We start from the raw sequence: 20,608 nt of genomic DNA on the forward strand, positions 1-20,608 counted from the left end.
CCTTTATCACAGACACCGTGAAGACACGTATTAGAGCCTCGGCCGGCTGTCGGCTCTCTCATTAGATGCCGTCGCTGTGAAAACACATCCCACAGTGGCTGTGTAACCTTCACTGACCTGTTGCACAGAGAAAACACTGTAATGCTCAAATGCATCTTTCTCTCCAGTGAAGCCAGTTAGCAGATAAAGAGCAAACGATACTTCACACAAATGTACATGAAGTTCATGGGGTATTAAACAGGCTCATTTTCATATACTGGTGGAGAGTAATACTGCATTAGTCAGCCTTTTTATTTAAGCTAAAGCCGGCGTCTTTAAATAACTGTATTATGATCGCAGAAGCTTTTTTATATTTCATTGTTTGCCATCCAATAAAGACTTTTAGAAGGTTTTATTAAGCAACACACCCCTGACACTGTGGGCCATCTGTGGACTGAACCTTCTTCACTGTGCAAACAGGCATTTGCATTTTCATAAAATCATTTAAATGCTCTTTGTTAGGAGAGAAAAGAGCTGATACAGAAAACACTTTGCAGCTGTTGGAGAACGCAACTAAAAAAAAGTTTCAAATAGAAAATCAATAATTAGCTCTAATGGTTCATGGAAGAGGAAATGAAAACCAACATTTAGCAGCAGATTTAGTATGAAGGGTTAAGAAATGTGACATCTGCTTCCTTCAGAGCTGTCAGCAGTTTTCCATCATAATGGTCCATTGAGCACAATGCAAACCGTTTCCCTGGCTGATAAATTCCTCGGGACCATGTCCTGTGCACAGATTGTGTCTGATTAACGTCGCTCTGACTCCTGATGGGGACGCTGAGCCTCATCATCACTGTTTAGTTTATAAAGTTTGAATATCTTGTGCACCAAATGTCAAATTGAGCAGAAGAAGAAATTCTAAAACCAAGGGAACAACCAGTCAACAAAATATATGGATCTTCAACTATTACATGTTTGACTTTGATTCACTTGCTCGTCTCTTACTTCCTCTGAACATGTTTCATTAGGTCTTGTTCATTGAAAACAAAGCTGATGAGAGCAACTGAACCATTTCATAAATGTCTAATGAAACCAAATTAGCGAGGGTAAAAGTCAGAGCGGTAACCCAGTGGGCTGTAATGATCCTGTGTCCCAACCCTCAGGAGTTTACAAGACGCCAAAGGCAAAGTGGAGAACCTCATTCTCACGGCATCAGCCCCTTGCTCATTGTAGACTTAATTTGATTTAAGGTTAGAATAAAAAATATGAATCTGTCCATCATCTTTACTCGTTATTCCTTGAGTCATAGGGCTGTGGTATCTGGAGAAAAACTACACAGACACAGTGAGAAAAAGCTAACTACAACTATTTCTATGTCAGTTGTTCATTGTGATGTTACCTCAACAGCAAGACACTCGAAACTTACATAAAAACACATTCATCTGCTTTTGTTTAGGTGGAACTGGAAATTAGTATTGAAAAAATGTGTCAAATAGCCACTGATTGTATAGAAATAGAGTGCTGTACATATCAGACTTATTAACAGGTTTTATACTGTAAGTGATGTTTGGAGCTGAGTATTTGATGTCTCTTATACTGATGGTTAAATATGAACATTCAAGCAAGAGACAATACAAAATAAAGTGTCCTCGATTGGACGTGAGGATAAGAGAAGCAGTCGAGGCCATTTGGGTTTGACTGCGGAACACGTAAATTGTTTTACCTTTTACTTGTCGTGTTTTATTTCGCCCTTGTAAAAGTGTTTTTAAAAGTCAGCATCTTTACTTAAACGTGAAGGGAGAAGCACTTTCTACAGAGTTTTCTCACAATGAAGATCAGACTGCTGGTGACAGGAAAGTGACGGCCACTGTTAACTTTTCAATAATATCAGTTATTCGAACTGGAGAGAAAAATGTTTGCATTGTGCGGAGGAGGAGACAGGAGTCTGGGAAATTTCCAGCACAATGGAGGACAAAGAGGGGACAGAAATAGTTGTTGACTGGCTGGATGCCATCAGCCTAAAGGTGCTGTCAGACCGGGACAGTGTAAACATCACCTAATGGTCGTTTGACTTCCCTGAACCTGAGGCTTATAATACAAACAATGAATACAAATGTAGAGGATGCCGCGCTGTCACATAATAACCCAAAGTGCCATCAAGGAACATAAAGTTCAATGTCAATGAACCATTAAATCTGATGGGAGCTTTCCACCACTGTTACCAATTAAATGTGTTTTTATTACAGTGACTATCGGGGATCAAGAATCTGTATAACTTAAGTTTATCGTTGCTTTTCAAAATGACTCATTTGAGACTCTTGTGAGCTTCTGAGGTGGCACAACAATGCGCTGAAGGAAATGTGTGTGTGAGTCTCTTTCATCAATGAATGTAAAACCTTGTGGGGGGGGGGGGGATTTTACAATGTGTTGTGACAAAGGCAGCAAAAAGCCTTGCTTAAATAAAGCATTAGCGATTGTAATCCAATAATTCTTTAGTCAAATTGACAGAATATCACCTCACAGTGTGTGTTCACTGAAAATAACTGTAAACGGGAAAGAAGAACGTGGTTTGTGGAAGGAGATGGACCCAGGAGCAGAGGTATTTGACAAAGAGTATTTAATATAAAAATTATTTTAAATAGACAAAAACACAAAACATAAACACTAAAGGAGTGGAAAAACTGCAAAGACAATAACAAGAGGACAAAAACACAAGGAAACTTACAAGAGGCTCAGGAGATCAGGACAGGGCAGGAACACAGGAGAGGACAGCACCATGGAACATCAAGAACAGCAACAACACAAGAACAATCCGACAAGGACAAAGGGAAACACAGAGGCTGAAATACACACAGGGAAAGCAGGGGCAATTAAACACAGGTGAAACACATGAGGATTGGGGGCGACAATCAACGACAGGAAATGAAGACAGAAACAACACACAAGGAACAGGAAACAGAAAACACAAAGAGACTGAAATCAACAAACTAAAATGACAGAAAATGACAGGCTAAACATTATTCATTGTATTATTTAGAAAGGCAGGAGCGCTCTGGTTGCTTTATGGCTGAAACTGGGCTGTGATTGGCTGAATTATTTCATCTGCATCTCAATTTACAGACACAAAGATGCAGACATGGCCGGTAAAAACTTTATGGATATTTTGACAGTCTACAAACTCACCCGTGCAGTGGCACCAGTGAGCAGTCCACTGGCTGTTTTTTGTTAGCTGTGTATCATGGTATGTGTCTATGCAATGTGAAAATAGTTTTATAGTTACAAAGACCTAGATTACAGTGAGCTTATTTAGGCTTATGCTAAACCAGGTAATGTTAGCTTTGTCGTTAGTTTAGCTACAAACCTCTGGCCCATTTCTCTCACTGTATCTTTGCAAAAACAACCACAACAAAAATCTGTACTTTTTAATATTTTTTCTTGAAGTTTGTGTGCATGTTGTTTGTTTCATGAGCTTTTATTATAAAATGAATGAACTTTCACTCCATACAAGAGGTCAAGGGAGAAGCCTTGTTTGTGTCGGTCGCGTTCGAATATCAACAGTGCTCCGAAAAAACTGTGTGGTTAGATTTAGAGGAACAAATAGACCGATGTTGAGCGTTGATAAAACACACAGAGTGAACAGTCTTCCAAGTCAAGACTCCGACCCCCCCCCCCCCCCCCCCCCCCCCGGCCTCTTCCGTTTGTTTTGATTTCTTTCAGAGATGACAAACATTATTTCCAACGCCGTCAGAGGGAAACTAGAAAGATTATTTTACGTAAAACAGCCAATGCGTTAATATTTCCAAGAACACTCTCAAATGACAGCTGGTGGAGAGTTTCTATAGTTTTCCTACTGTGCAGACAAGCGTATAAAAGAGTCCAACTCGAAATATACGTTGATTAATGTTCACAGTGTGGAATAAATCCTCATATGCTGTATTTTATTCCCCATTAACAAAACAAAGAGAAACCTGGCAGCCCATTAATTACCCTTTCCCTCTGAAGGAGGAATATTATTGTTCAGATTAATTCAAGCTCGAACTTGTAAATGATTCCAATCTATTTAATGTATTTAATGCATATGTACAATTAATTACCAGCGGGTGACGTCTGTGGTTGTATAAGATGTAGTTTCTCACTGAGGAAATTATCATGGTTTATAATGAGTTGGTTATTATATATTTATCAGTATTAAAATCCAGTGTTTCTTTTAACCCAGTTTCTTGTAGCTCGTTGATGCAGAACAGTCCTGAGCAATGTACAGGGGGTAAACATCGTATATAAAATCCCAGTTTCCTCTGACTCGATTCCACTCTTAAATTTCCACCACACATTTAAATGCAGTTTCCCTAAAAATATTTTTTTTTTGAGTTATGGTAAAAAATTTGCAATGTCCTAGGTATTTAAAGATTAAAACCAGATTCAGAAACATTTTTTATTGAGATAGAACATCTGTAAGATCAGGCCCCAGTGACATATTAGTTAAATATGGTAATACAATAGTGAGTAACGCAAACATGAGGTAATCAGAATGACAGTGGAGCGAATACCTCCCGTCACAATTAAATCGATCAGCAAACATAGATATCATCAAGATCAATGAATTAATCCTTTGGAAATTGGAAAAAAGTATCAAAACACACCATGTCGCAATGTTAACAGTAATAATCTGGATCTGTCCTCTGAACAGTTATTCACCAAAAATCTATAGGAAATGTTTTGACTCAAGTTGGATCCTTTAACCAAGTTTCATAAAATCTGTCAAGTTGTTTTTGTGTAATCCTTCTGACAAATCAACCAGTAGGTGAAAACATAACCTCTCTGGCGAAGTTAAGTAATGGATAATTGTTAAAAAATCCATATTCTCAACAAGGTGCAGTCTATCAAGGCCTGAACTCAAAGAAAATCTTAATTAGGCCATTCAGATTCGACTGCTTGGCTTTGGGTCACAACGGGATGAATTGTTATTGTGAATATCTTGTGTAACCACTTGCTTGACCCTCTTTCTGGCTCAATTTCCCACCTCTGATGGATTATTATATCCTCGACCTACACTGACAGCACATCCCAAACACATCAGTGGGAGGCTGCATCGTATCGACGGAGATGAACAATGTCCTTGGATTTTACTGCCTCTTCCAATTCGTTCATCCTCACTGACTTTGCTGAAGGAGTAAAACAAACTTCATCCTCGCAGCCTTGTATCCACCCACACACTCACACACTCACACACACACGCAGACACACAATGGTGAGCAGAAACAACGTGTTTCAGATATTGACGCCGCAGTGGGCCAAATTACATTTAAAGAAAAAAAGGTCATTTTAATAAGCTGCAGGAGGCTCTGGCAGCAGAACAAGTCAGCAGAAGATCGCTCAACCTTCTTTGTCACTACTCGCAGTCACAAGCCACTGTCAGTCTAAATCAATAATCCTGTGATAACTCCCAACTACGGGAGCTCAAATCTCTCCTGGTGCGATGTTCAAAAAAATGTCAAAACACTTTTTCACTCAAGCTGGAAAGAAGAAGAAAAAAAAAGAAAAGTCTGACTTTGCCAGGACTGAGAGTGAAGAGAGACTCGGTTTATCAAAGACGTTTGAAACACAGTTTTCAGTCTGTCTCTGCTGACTAGACATTTGGAAACGTGAGAATAATTGGGGTGGAAAGCCACAAAGAAAGTGTGAGTGTGTCGGTGATGGAGGGGCTCACCTCCTATTCACGTTACAGCTCACTCCTGCTTGTTAGAGCTGCGCCGGAGACAGTCTAACTGCGCTGAATGGGCACTGATGCTGGAGGACTTCTCTCCTTCATATTCTATCCGATGTGACACTGAAGCGGACAACAGAGCAGATCCACGTGAGTGTGATTGCTCCCCTCATAGCTGGTGAACTTCTACAGGATGACATCACAGAGAGTGGGAGAACATGGGAGTAGTGCTGGTGTGGCAGGAAATGGCATGTTTTCATATGACCCCACATGTGCCTTCGCTAATATGTTTTCATTGGTCTGTTTCTATGTGATCAGGAACTTGGTGGATGTCTGGTTCATGGTCCAAGAGAGAGCTCGTCAAAGTTTGGACCAGATCTGAGTAAGGGACTGGATCCAATAACCTTTGTTTGTCATTTTCCTTAAAATTGCGAGCAAGGACAAGTGTAAGACTAGAAGTGTGTCTTGGTTGAATTTAATGGGACTGTGGCGGAGGTATACCCTCTATTGTGTTGATGCACTGCATGAACGTTTGTGTTTATTGGTAAATGGCAGTAAAACTGTACAGTAAATAGAAAAGAATAGAATAGAATCCTTTTATTGTCATTGCACAGTGTACAATGGAGTTGAGCAGCAATCCTAAAGGTGCATTATATAAATAAAATATAACAAAAAATAAATAAAAAACAGCCTAAGTACTATCAACAATAAAAAGCAAAAGTGATGTGAGTGGTCATCAAGACTACAGAAGCTGTATATAAATTCAGACCATTTACTGGGAGTCACTAGTTTGTCTTTCAATCAATCAATCAATCAAATTTTATTTGTATAGCCCATATTCACAAAACACAATTCGTCTCATAGGGCTTTAACAAGGTGAGACATCCTCTGTCCTTAACCCTCAGAAAGAGTAAGGAAAAACTACGAAAAACCCTTTTACAGGGTAAAAATACGTAGAAATCTCAGAGAGAGCCACATGTGAGGGATCCCTCTCCCAGGACGGACAGAAGTGCAATAGATGTCACGTGTAGGAAAACATAATCAAGATCTTTGAGCAGGATCATGACAAAACTAGTGAACTTATTATATTTAAAAAAAATTGACACATTCATTATTATTTTATTATTATTATTTAAAATGGAATGAATCACAGAGGCCATATGACTCATCTGAAGCCCTGCATGTAAACGTCACAGCTCAGAGCCGACACACTCATTAAAGTCAGTCAAAGTCCTCAGTGACAGACATGGAATGACAGGACTGAACAGTGCGTAATGTCCTCAGTAGAGGTAGACTCTGATCTGGTTGTTATCGACCAGGCCCAGCTAGACCAGGCTGCTCTTGGAAGACGGAGCTTGATACCGAGTGAAAAGAGGTATGCTGGTGTCTTTCTTGCGCGTCTCCAGCCACCTCTTGTTGCCGTTGATCATCCCCTGCAGCCTCTGACCATCGATCTCTGCTGACCTCTGCATGGACCGCAGGCTGGGACTGTGTTCCCTAACAGGAGTGTAAGCTGAGTAGCCTGAGCTGGTCCTCCTGGTGCTGGACGCAACTGGGTCCCCAGTTGCTCCAGGAAAAATCTGGTTCCACCGGCTGTCGAAGAGATCCTCAGAGGCCTTCAGACCGCTGCTGATGGGGGCATTGTATACGGCTGAAGAGCTCCCAGTCGTCCAGTTCCACGAAGGGTTCAAGGGCCTCAGGGGGGGAGGTGGGGCTAGGGAGCTGTGGCCCAGGGTGTGCATGTGGGACACGACTGGATTATAGGTTGGAGTGGGAGCTGGCACGGAGAGAGGCTGCGACACAGGCAAAGTCAGTTTCTCCTTGTCCTCCTTCACTCTCCTGCTCTCACCTCTGGCTTTGTCCCTCTCCCCTCTCAGCCTCTCCTTTTCCTTGATTGCCTCGCTCCGCTCCTTCCTGACTCTCTGGATGAGTTCTCGGGCTTGATGTTTCTCCTCTCTCATCCATTCCAGCTCGTCCTTTAGCTTGTCTCTCTCCTGGTTCAGCCGGGGTAAGGCCTCTATCTCTGTGTCCACCTCCTCTCGTTCGTCTATTAGCTTCTTCCTCCTTGTCTTCAGATCTACTGCCTTGATCTGCAGCATGCTCTCCTGGCTCTTTAGCTCTTTGACCTTCAGCTCCAACTGATCTGCCAGATCCTGCATTTCGGACTCCTTGCGTGAGTGTGTGAGCTGTGTCTTTTTTATCTGATTGTTGAGCTGAAGCCTAAGTTTCTCCAGCTGGACAGCGTGGGAGGCCTGGAGGTGCCCTCTGTCATCCTGCAGAGTGGACAGCAAGCGCTCTCTCTGTATGGTCTCCTCATCCAGGTATTTCTCTCTGATGGTGTTCATTTCTCTCTTGTGGTCTTCCCTCAGCTTCTCCAGCTTCCTCTCGTGATCCTGCTGCTCTTCCTCCCGCACTTCCTGGAGCAGGCCAGTGAGATCTCGTTGGTAGTTGGTCAGGTGCTGTTCAGATCGTGTACTCATCAACAGCTCCTGTTTGAGAGAGTTCAGTTTCTCCTCTTGCTGTCCTTGGAGTCTCCTCCTCTCTGCGTCCAGCTCCTCTCCCTGCTCAGCCTTAAGGAGTTCAACATCCAGCCTCTTCTGGGCTTCCAGCCTGTCTCGCTCCGCTGCTCGATCTTTCTCTAGAGTTTTTTGCAAAACCTTCAGGATGGCTTCGCTCTCCTCCCTGAGCTTGTGCTTGTGCGTCTCTCTCTCCCTCTGGATAGACTCTCTGGTTTCCTCCAGCTTCCTGTCAGACTCCTCAGTGAGCCTGGTCTCCTCCTCTCTCCTCTTTAACAGGAGACGCTGCCGCAGAGCCCTCAGTATTTCTTCACTCTCCTCCTTCAGAATCCTCTCCTCCTCCTCCTCCTCCCTACGCAGCTCCTCCTGGATAAAACAAATCCTCTTCTCTTTCTCCCCAATCAACTGTTTTTTCACCTCCTCTACCTCCTGATCAGCCTTCCTCCTCTCCCCCTCCTTCTCTTTTTGTTCTCTAAGACTCTCTTCCCACTCACTCTCCTTATCATCGTCTTCCTCTTTCTCTTTATTCTCTCTGTCTTTCCTGATTCTCAAGCTTGGCTCTTCAACCAGTGCTTTGTCAAGGGTTTTTAACGGGGTATCAGCATTTCCAGGTTTGGTGTTGGAAGTGCGGATTGTCCGACCTCTAGCGGTTCCAGGCCTCTGGAGCCTCAGAGAGGCTTTGGGACTTAGCTCCACTTCACTTCGCTCTGAGTCGGAGGGGCTGCAGAAGGAGCTAGAAGGGCTGGACTGGTGGAGGACGAGTCGGTCAACTTTATGGGCTAAAGAGCTTCCTCCATCTTGAGCCAGCATTAACCTGTTGGCAGCTTCTGAAACCTTCTTCTTTGCCCCCATGCCTCCTGTAGCTGCAGTGAGCTGGGTGCGCTCACGCTCCTGGGCCACCAGGAGGCGGTAGTGCTCATCGCAGGGGTGGTCCCAGGTGGATTGGCCTGAGGAGAAGTTGAAATAGTAGATTTCCCCTGTCTCGTCCTGACAAGGCTTCCACTCTGGAGGCAATGGTGTAACCACGCCTTCCCTGGCCAGCCACAGGAGCTCCGGCTCACTGCCAGGATCAACGCCAATCTCTCTTGCGTACTCTTGAATCTCTTGTTCAGAAGGTGTATAGTTCTCATCGTATTCCTCTTCAAGGATCAGCTGGCCTCCCATGTGGGCTGTTGCACTCATGGTTACTTGCAGATGTCTGTCGATGAGACTCTCGTAGGTTGCTGTTCTGTCACCTCTCTGTCCTCTCTTGGTCATAAGGCTCAGCTTGGATTTGTTCTATTCTACAGGAGCTGGAGTTGTGGGTGTATCTTTGAATCCAGCTCTATGTAGAAGGTTCCTTTGATGAAGGCTCCTTTGATGACGCATCGCATGAAGGTCTGTGCTGTGCTCTATCAACAACAGGGAGAGAAACTCTGTGTCATTGCTTAAGGGGCCAGGACCCTCACGCCGGCTGAAAAGAACTATAACTTTCAGTCAGGCAAGCTCGAGTTCCTGGCGCTGAAGTGGGCAATTAACCCTAACCTTGTATGAATTCTACTAAATAATCAGATCCAGTAACTATTTTCTCACTTTTTTTAGAAGAGCAACATTGGGCGTTAGCCTTAGTGGAGTCTTGCACTCCCCAAAAGCTCATGTTTCATTTAATAAATCATACAAAACGGTCAATATACACTCCTGATCAAAATTTTAAGACCAGTTAAAAAATTGCATGAATTTGCATGTTGCACTGTTTGATCTTTGGAAGGTTCTAAGTCAGGGGTCTGCAACCTTTTTTCAACTGAGAGCTACTTAGAAAAAAATTAAGTGGCCAAGAGCTACTTGCATCACATCGCACATATTTATTAATCAACTGACTTAAGCTTCTGTTTGTACACGTGTGAAATTGCAATACACAATGCTTATCAAAAATAACTCAACTCTGATACAATAACTTAATAACTCAACATCAAAGGTCCAAGTAAACATTAGTACACTCACTCTTTTTAAAACTTAGTGAGATGACTGGCACTGCATGGAGTCCTTCTGTTTGTACACGTGTGAAATTGCAATACACAATGCTTATCAAAAATAACTCAACTCAATAACAATAACTCAATAACTCAACATCAAAGGTCCAAGAAAACATTAGTACACTCACTCAAGTGAGATGACTGGCACTGCATGGAGTCCACCAAAGAGGTGTATGCTGGAGTGTATGCACTCAGGTTCACGCTAATACAATTTACACCGGACACCAATGTGACATATGTGAACTTAAGTGAGATGAGGTGCATTTACTGTCGTCGGAATATAATTTTTTTGTAGATGTAGCCAAAGTGACGTTGTGACGTTGAGTGACGTTGTACGCTCGCTAAGCTAAAGTGAGGAGTTTGGTGGTATTAGCAGAACTTTACACAAACAACAAAGATGGAAATCCAAGGTGGCCAAGTCAAGAAAAAGCAGAAAACATACAATTTCCATTTGGAGTGGGAATGCGAGTTCTTCTTTACTAGCGTGAAGGACAAGTGTGTGTGCCTCATATGCGGGAGCAGTGTTTTGGTCGGCAAAAGAGGTAACGTGGAGCGCCACCACACTCTACGGACTGAGAAAGTGAACCAGCTGAAAGCAAACCTTAAAAAACAGCAATGTTTATTCATCGGACCGACGAAGAAAGCCAACGCGGCCACGGAGGCATCATTTGAAGTGGCGCACATTTTGACAAAGCACAAGAAGTCATACAACGATGGCGGGATGGTGAAGGAAGCAATGACAGCGGTGGCCGACACATTATTCAAGGACCATAAAAGTAAGACTGAAATCATGTCCGCTATCGCTGATGTACAGCTTGGCGCAAACACAGTGGCACGGCGAGTGTCTGCGCTCTCTGCCGATGCAGTGGGTCAGTTGGAGCGGGACATGATTAAATGCAAATGGTTTTCAATTCAATGTGACGAGTCGGTGGATGCGGCTGATACTGCTCAGATGGCTGTGTTTGTCCGGATGGTTTTCGAAGATGCTTCCACCAGAGAGGAGTTTTTGACGTTGCTTCCACTAAAAACCACAACCAGAGGAGTCGATATTTACAACGTTGTGAAAAAGTACTTCGTTGAAAATAACGTGCCTATTGAAAAGCTGGTGTCTATTACAACAGACGGCGCACCAGCTATGACAGGACGCCACTCAGGATTTATTTCATAGTGCGAATGTTGCGCCAAGTGGTGAAGATGGCTTCACGAAGGGCATCCACTGTCTGGAACTGAAGTCCATTTTTGTAAACTTCTCTTGCCATCCATCCCCGAAATGTTCTCAATTGGATTTAGATCAGGGGAACATGCAGGATGGTCCAAAAGAGTGATGTTATTCTCCTGGAAAAAAGTCTTGGTCAGGCGGGCATTGTGAATTGGAGCGTTGTCCTGCTGAAAAACCCAGTCGTTACCACACAGACGAGGGCCCTCAGTCATGAGGGATGCCCGCTGCAATATCTCCACATAGCCAGCTGCTGTTTGACGCCCCTGCACAACCTGGAGCTCCATTGTTCCATTGAAGGAAAAAGCACCCCAGATCATGATGGCGCCCCCTCCACTGTGCCGCGTAGAAAACATCTCAGGTGGCATCTCCTTGTCATGCCAGTAACGTTGGAAGCCATCAGGACCATCAAGGTTACATTTTTTCTTGTCAGAGTATAAAAATTTCTTCCACCTTTGAATGTCCCATGTTTGGTGCTCCCTTGCAAAGTCTTAAACGGGCAATTTTGTGGCGTTGAAGGAGACGTGGGCTTTGAAAACGTTTCTTGTTTTTGAAGCCCTTCCTTCGCAGATGCCGTCTGATGGTTATTGGGCTGCAGTCAGCACCAGTAATGGCCTTAATTTGGGACGAGGCTCGTCCCGTGTCTTGACGGACAGCCATTCGGATCCTCCGGCTCAGCGCCAGTAAGATTTTTTTACTTGACAGGAAATGACATGGAATCCAAATTTTTAGACAGATTTTGGCTTTTAAAGGCTGTGGTCTTAAACTTTTGATCAGCTGATGAACAGCCTACTTCAGTTAAATTGTTGTTTTCAATAAATTGCCTGCTCACAAATTTTGGGCTCTTGTTCCCAGTTCTTCTTTTTGCATTATGAAACTCAACTTAGAACCTTCCTAAGATTCAACAGTGCAAAATGCAAATTCATGCAATTTTTTAACTGGTCTTAAGATTTTGATCAGGAGTGTATACCTTTTTTGAATCAATTTTTCCTTCAGCATTTTATCCTTTGAGAGTTAAGTATTGCGATAACACACTGAGAGCCACTAGAAATATTTAATAATATTAGAGTTCTTGTGAGACTCCCCTTGAAGTTTGTGTTTCCTTTTGCCTTTCTGCTGATTTACAGAAACTCTGAGCACCACAGGTTAAAATGTGAAGAATCTGGTTTGACAGCAAATAAAACTATTAGATCCATTTGCTGTTTTACTATGTCTGAACCGCACTTGAAAGCTGGAGCATTAGGAATAAATGCACGTGTTAAAAGTCCATGTTAGGAAACTGTGGACACAGACTTTATCACATTTTATCAGTGTGAAACAGTGCAAATGAAACCTAATTGTTAAAATCACAAAGTAGCCACTGTAATAAGACTTTGAATTAAACACGTGTACGAGACAATTTCACAAGGTGTTAACATGAAATGTTTTAAGCTCAGTTATACTGTCCAATATTTATTTTCAAACATATCTACTTTCCACCTGTTTATAAAACCTGCTGCGATCTACTCACCGAGGATGAGTTCATTTCCCGACCTCTCAGGAATTGTCAGTAATTGCAAATGACTCTTAGTAGCAGCTCGAGGCGAAAATGAATTTAAATCATTTCGTGTTTCCAGTGGAATTCCAGATAAGTTTCCTGAACTTGAATGAGAAAGACCAGACCAAATGGATTCTAATACAATAATTCCACCCCTGTCTACAGAGACACACAAATCCCAGTTTACTCAGCGGTTTATTTTCTCAGGGTTACGTTTGTGTATAATTGTTCAGGATCGTAAGCTCAAATATAAAATATGCTGCTGACCTGAATATTCTTAGGGGTTTTCTATCATATCACAGGTGAGGCTGCAGCAATCAATAAATCAATTAGTCAGTCATCAGAAAATGGAAGATCTGCAAGAATTGAATTGATCAGTAATGTTAACAATCATTTCAGCTGCTCTAATTCTCTTATTCTTTTGTTTGCGTCACAAAATATCTACCAGACAAATTTCCAGGACACTTGATTGAAGGATGGGACAGGTACCAAGGAAGGGCCCATTAGACATGGGCTGGAACCAAGATTGTTCAAGACAGGGCCATGTTTTTAAATATTTTAACCAATGTCCCATGGAAAATAATTCATGGATGTTGATGATTAAAATCAGTGATATTTAGGGGACTGTTTGTGCAAGTTGGTGCAGATCCAAATAAAACATTTAGTATCATTCTACTTCCATTTAATTGATCAATTAAGAAATATTACTGCACTTTACTCAAAGTCATGTTTGTCTATTATATACAGATCTACTTTAAAGTATATGTGTGTTTGTCAGGAAACTTCTGAAAAAGAAGAGTCTATAGCAAAGTAAGAGTTAAAACAGTACAATCTTACAATAAGTCTGAATGTAGGTATTTGATCAAATATCGACTTAAGAACCCACAGGTACGATGGACGTTATTGAGAATTCAGGCCCCAGAGTAACATTTCAATGCCCCATAAGAGATTTCCAGGTAAACCTGTAAACACCACATTTTTCTCTGTATTTGCTGAGTTATTATCGAATGCATTCCGAATCCACATGGGGAATAGTTTGCTGAACAGGAAAGCAGATTGCATGAGATCATAAAGATGATAAAGGGCAGGGGAGCATCATGCTACTGAGCAGGAGGTGAAACCCAGCTGCAGTGGTGAGGAGGTCTAAGGAGAAGAACACTATCGATAACAGGAGTGAATGTCCTGGAAACAAGACGCCAGGCACAGTTTGATATGTCTGCGACCTTGCATTGAGAAACCAATGTGACCTGGCACAAGGATAATCTGTGGAAACTTGTGTTTCAGTGAATGATCAGTCATCGCGAATGACATTGAATCGAGTCGGCTTCTCCGGCCTCCCAGAAGAAAACCACTCACATGGAGATTGAACTTTGCCAAAGAGCAGAGGAAGAAGCCTGGTGAATATTGGTCAAAATAAATTGGTTTGGACGAAGAGGGATCCAGGTAGTTTTGTAGACTGTATGTTTTACTGATACTGACCCAGGTTGTATTAGTGTTCTTTATAGGATACTGTACGAATTGGGTTTGCAAATATATCAAAAGCTTGTAAAACAACTTTTGTGCTACTGAGGATATTATGCGCTGCTTTCTAACAAAGTTACAGAATGACCTTGAACCCTCTCGTCTGCAGAGACTGTAACAGTCTGACATGCTGGTGTTCTGTGACCCGGTCTTGAAGAACGTAGGCCGCCTGATAGAGACAATATATCAAAGCACAGCTCCCAAATCTGCAGCTATGGAATCACAGGCTTTCTCAATATGCTACATGAGTCCGCTGCACCGAGGGCCAGCAGGTACGAGTGGGAAACTTTGAGAGTTCATGCATACAAATGACAAATTTACACAAACAAATTAATAACCTGTGTTCACATGAATCCTGCAACTGCTTAATTGTTTTTTTGATTTACTTTGTTCGGTTGAATGAAAGATTTGTTTGCACAAATTAACACAGAAGTTTGATTGTTGATTTCCGATAATGTGGGGGAACGGATTGTTGTTGTGAGGCCAACTGTTATCAGGTGATGCCCAAAACAATGAAAATTTTCCAAAATGCAATTTGACTACTGTGAAGTCAATATTAGTTCTATTGATATAAGTGTAATTAGAGGAATTGTTTCCTTTTATGTCTTTTGGTCCTCAAAGAAGTAAACATGTTCAATATTCTTCCTATTTGACAAAAAATTCTTAAAATGTCGTTATCAAAACCTTACGACAATTAAACATAATTGAGGCTTAATATTTTACATTTATTATAAATGCTCTAAATATAAAGAAACAGGAATACAACCAATTACACTGAACTTAAATTAAGATTTCTTTCATATTCTTCGATGTTTATTCTGTTAATGTTTTTACAAATGTGACCGAAAAAATTTTCTTGTTTTTTAGTATTCGCTAACAATTTCCATTTACATAGCATGAATGTGGTCTACTTTATTGATAGGTCAAGAGGGCACACAATAAGTCAAGCTGACAGTGATCGCCCCCTGCTGGATCAGGAGAAAACCTACTTCCAACAGTCTGATGCGCTTCGAGACCAACTTTTCCCCCCAACGTTCAAACTAATGTTTTGATTTTGAATAAAAAGTGACGGCCCGACCTCATATACAGCATCTCAACATTTTACATTTGCAACAAAATAAATGTTGCAATTGTAAAAAAAACAAAACATTGTGATAAGGTCATGAACTGCCTTCATTAGCTTGTGTCACATCACAATAGCAAATCCCATAATGATGCATTGTATGAAGTGACTGAGGCGACTGAAAGAGAGCTGTAACCTCCCACACACTCTTTTCCTCTCTCTCGGTTGCTGCCACCCACTCTGGTGCCACTTTATTTTTTAGGAAATAATTAGATAAGGCGACACAGACAGTATTTACTGGGAGAAGATATTTACTGATAATGTTGCAGCCATTGTGCAGAGTCATTGTGATTGACGGTGTCTGCTTCGAATATAAATAGTTACAGCGTTCAGGGAAAAAGCTCCAGTAAATATTGAACTGATGACAAGAGATGGAATGAGTTTTTTTTTGGAGTTAAAAGAGAAAGAATTTCAAGATGTTGCATAAGGGATTATGGGAAATAATGGGGAACTGTTTTTTACTATTTTCCAACATTGGATAGGTCTAAACATTGACTAAGAAAACAGAGTCCTGATAAGCTTAAGGTTTAAAATATCATTCCCCAGCTCATTTACTGCCTCGGCCCATATACATAACAATAACACATTAATAAACATACTATAAATGTGTAGATTGCTGTATAAACCACAAAACCTGCTCAGCTCAGGGTCGGAGTGTGTCTAGGATGGAACAACCCTGGAGTCACCTGATCGCGGTTGCATTCTATTTCATTTAAATTGCGTGTTGGTTTGTTTTTTAAAGCACATGAACAAAACGGTTCATTGTGCAGAAAAAGGTAAAGTGACAGTTGTCGTTCTTTCTTTGTCGCACTGATTTAATTAACTCAAGTTATGCAGGAGAGATGGAAACAGGTTAATGAGGAGGTTTATAAGTGGTAATCAAGAAATGCTTGTGAACTATGCAGTGCAGCAGGAAGAGTTTATATATTTTTCATTGTATAAATAAAACTATGGATTTATATCATCTTTTCTTTACATAAAATACATGGCTTTTTAAATGAACTATTAAAAGCCATGTAGTTCATGGCTTTTAATAGTTGTTATCTGGGATAACAAACCCAGATAACAACTATTATCTGGGTTTGTTATCAAACCCAGATAACAAATATTGGGTTTGTTATCTTCCCAAATATCCTGTATTCTGCTGAAGGAATAAATCAGATCCCATGGTAATTGTGCATCTGAGAATATGATTCATGAATCTTCGCATAATTTCCACCCTCCCAAAATTCAATGCACCAACCGATTCCAGGATTTCTCTTTGCAGAATAAAAAACCAAGTCAATGAGCCCTGCGCGTGCATTAAAGAATAATAGTCACCAACAGTAGAAACAAATGAAGTCAGTGAAGTGAAGTAAAGAAACAGCTGCCGCGCTTTAGCTTCAAGATGTACAGGATATGCTTCATTATGAAATCGCCGCTGCAGGCTCGTCTGATTCACGTCACCAGCTGAGTGTTGTTTCGGTTCCAGCTGCTGCAGGATGCCACGATTCCTCCGTCACCGCTGCTAATGGACACAAAGAAAACACAAACTCGTGATTTCAAAACTTGTACAAATGTGGACTCTGAGCTCCTGACTGTGCCGCTACATTTATGTAGCTCAATTTTCAGAGGTTAGAAACAGTCAAAAGACATATGAGTGGAAAGCAGTGGGAACGAACGACCTACAGTACTGTTGCTTTCTCTTAAGTGCCCGAGAGATAAGATATACATAATTAAAAAAAAAAAAAACATTAAGACATACGTAGTATAAAAGCTCCAGAGAGAAGATATATACATAGCAGTAGAAATCCTACCATTGCTCCAGCAAAATGTGTCACTCTAAAACAGGTTACTTCCTACTGGGGTCTGTAACTTAGAGAGGTCACTTTTGTAGTTTGGTTTAAGCTTCCCACATCGGCCAAGAACGTGACCTACTGCTCTTCATTGAGAAGAGACAGCATCAGCACAACTCTGAGTTACCACACATACACACACACACACACACACACACACACGCCTTAGAGCATAGACACGTGACAAAGTGATACAGGTGAGGTGACGTTAAATTGAACTATTGAACTATGCTCGTTGGTTTTTCGGTAGTAATCAACAAATAGTGTCATCTGCAGTTATATATGTATCTATACGTCTCCATATCATATAGTTTATACATCCAAAATTTACATTTGTGCTTTATCTTTTCACTGAGTAATTTTCATTTTCGTTTGTGATACAAAGTGATGTTTTGTTGTTTCAGCCGAAGTAATGTGTTGTACTTACTAAAGGAAATAAACACAAGATATAATCAGAATGTGTCACCCAGACAGGGTGGAGGAGGAGGAAAAAGTTAATGTTAGCGTTTTTGATTATACAAGGTCTTAAGGTCTGTTTAAGAATGTTTGGCAATGCTGTGTAAAAAGCAGAATAAACGTAATTGAAGTGACAAATTCAAAGTTCTGGTATCAGGCAGTTTTTCGGGGGGGGGGGGGGTGTTCTGTTGCCGCTGGGCTTGTTTTAATTAGTCACGAGGCAGATTTTGTGACGCAGAGCTCACGACCCTGATGTTGTGTGTTGGGGTTTAAAGCTGCCAAAAGAACAGTCCAACAGATGAGAGGCTACTTGGGTCATTTCACCTTCATTTACCTTGGACAAGAAAAAAAGGGCTCCTGCAAATAGGCACCTGCCTTTGAAACAACTTTTAAAATAATAATAATAACTCATATTTTATTGTGTTAAATAAATAATTTCAGAAAAAATACATTGCACGTTTCACTCCAACTATCTAGAAGTAGAGGTTTTTGAACATAAAATTAAAAGGGTTAAATGAACACAATCCCATTAAAGATCTACATCAGTATTTACCTTTGAAAGGTCACATAATTGAAGGTATGAAGTGTGTCTGGTTAAAGACTTGATTAAGGTGGTCTATCTCATGCTAGGTGACACATAGGAAGCACTGCATCACTGACATTCATCAGTCACCTGACTCAGTCAATGTTCTTTCCTTTACCTTTAGTTTTGTTGGAACCTTAAAGCCTTTTGTCTCCTAAAAATATCCACGGTTTCAGAAATAATAATTGTGTAAAGATCAGAGTTTTTTAGGCCTCCATCATCAGCTGGGGTAACAGGTGGTGTGTGAGCCGCTCTGGATGGAGGAGGTGAGTGTGAACCTGCAGGGAGTGTGACTGTCACAGAGTGTGAATGACGAGGCTGTGTGGAGCCACTGGTTTGTCTTTGAGCCCTTCTGGATGTCTTGGTTGTAGATAGTGACAGTGTGTTTCTCCGTTAGCTGAAATGATTGTTGTCGAGCTCGACTCGATCAACACACTGAGATACACCTCCACGTCTCCATTCTGTGCAAATGAGTGATACTAACACAAACAGAAGCCTTGTCAGGAAACCAGAGGAGACTTCTTAAAGCTCTCGCACTGAGACAGCTGTGTCCATTTCAGCAGGAAATTTAATGAAACACCTTTTGTATGCCTTTGGCTTTGTGGGATTATAAATGAAAGGCACTGCATGTATGGATCACATCAGCACTGCTACACACACACACAGACACACACACACACACACACACACAAAAGAAAGCATGTGAGAAATACAATAAAGCTTCAAAATATTTTGACAACCCAGCTTAAAAGTTTTTCAAGCTGGAATGTTAATAAACAACTTTGGAATTTTGCATCATTGGTCAAAAAGAACAAAACAATTTACAGTCAGTATTTTGGGCTTCAGTTAATCGGGCTGTTGTTTCTTCACCATTTCATTTAGAAAGTAGCTCAATGCAACTGATTTTTTCTTCAAAACATTGAATACGATTGTGACCATGTGTCTTTGTCACTGAATCTGTGAATGTGGAGTTTCTCTAAATCATAGTTTTCTCTTAAAAACAGGAGATGGAGCGAGCTGTTATTTTTCTGGCATTGACATAGATTTTCAAAAATCAATCCAATTCCTGTTGTGCTACTTGCCTTAGAGCGGATCTATTATTTGTATCTCATCCATAAAGGACAAAACTAGAATTGCACTTGATGTAGAGCATACTACTTTAAAGGCCCTACAGTCCCATGAAAACCCATTTAGATTCACTAGATTGAGATTTCTATTTTTGGGATCTGCACCAAATTGCACGTGCCTGTTTTTTGTATCCACTGCTTATCTCGTCAAGTCAAAGACGTTGAAAAAGATTGAAAAGGTTATTTTTTGGCCCATTTTATTATTTAATAATTGATTCGTGGAGGGAATTAAAGGAAAAGTTACCTCAGACAGAAATCACGGTGTTTGAACATCGATGAGTTTCTCAAATCCACAGAGATTATGGATGAAGATATTTCTGTGGAGGCTGATTGGAAAAGTTAGTAATTGGATGTTTTTCCTTAGCATTCAAATCCAGGAGATGATGTGCTGAGATGGAGAGAAAACACATCTACAAATACCTGCACACGTTGAAGATCACCAATAATTACATAGTAAAAAGAATTGAAATGAAATGTAGACGAATTAATGGAAATTTGGAAATGTATTCTTTCAGCGCTTTCCAGAAATTCTTAGCTCTCTGGGTTTGTGTAGAGGGAATTTGGACTTTTAAATTATTCAATAGTTTGTATATTTTTACAACCCATCAGCCAAAACCGATCTTTTAAATCTCTAGTAGAGTTAAACTTAACAAAACTATTTTTGTATTTTAGTATATGATCTCTGCAGGAATACCTCTAATCCAAACTTTTAAGCATTGATGGAAATGTTTTGACCAATAGACATTTAATTTCCCTGCACAACAGATGATTCCTCAGATCAAACAGAACACCAGAGGACGAGATAGCCGAATTCAAAACACCGATCTAAACGAAACGAGCGTGCAATTACGGTGAATGGAAATAACGCCAGTGGTTTGTAAATCAAGTCACGGTTTCACTTACACCCGAAGACCAACGGCGACGTATGCTGTTGAACCTGAGCCACAGAAACAAATCATTAACAAGTCAAAGGACAAGTTGACTCGTCGATAAAGTGAC

The 20,608-nt window shown here is 41.0% G+C and overlaps 1 pseudogene; it reads right to left on the reverse strand.

The window, feature by feature from the left end:
• Positions 1-6,963: 6,963 nt before the first annotated feature.
• Positions 6,964-9,381, reverse strand: LOC133957358 (centrosomal protein of 164 kDa-like; annotated as a pseudogene).
• Positions 9,382-20,608: the final 11,227 nt, after the last annotated feature.

This window comes from Platichthys flesus, chromosome 1, assembly GCF_949316205.1.
Source record: "Platichthys flesus chromosome 1, fPlaFle2.1, whole genome shotgun sequence".
Taxonomy (NCBI): domain Eukaryota; kingdom Metazoa; phylum Chordata; class Actinopteri; order Pleuronectiformes; family Pleuronectidae; genus Platichthys; species Platichthys flesus.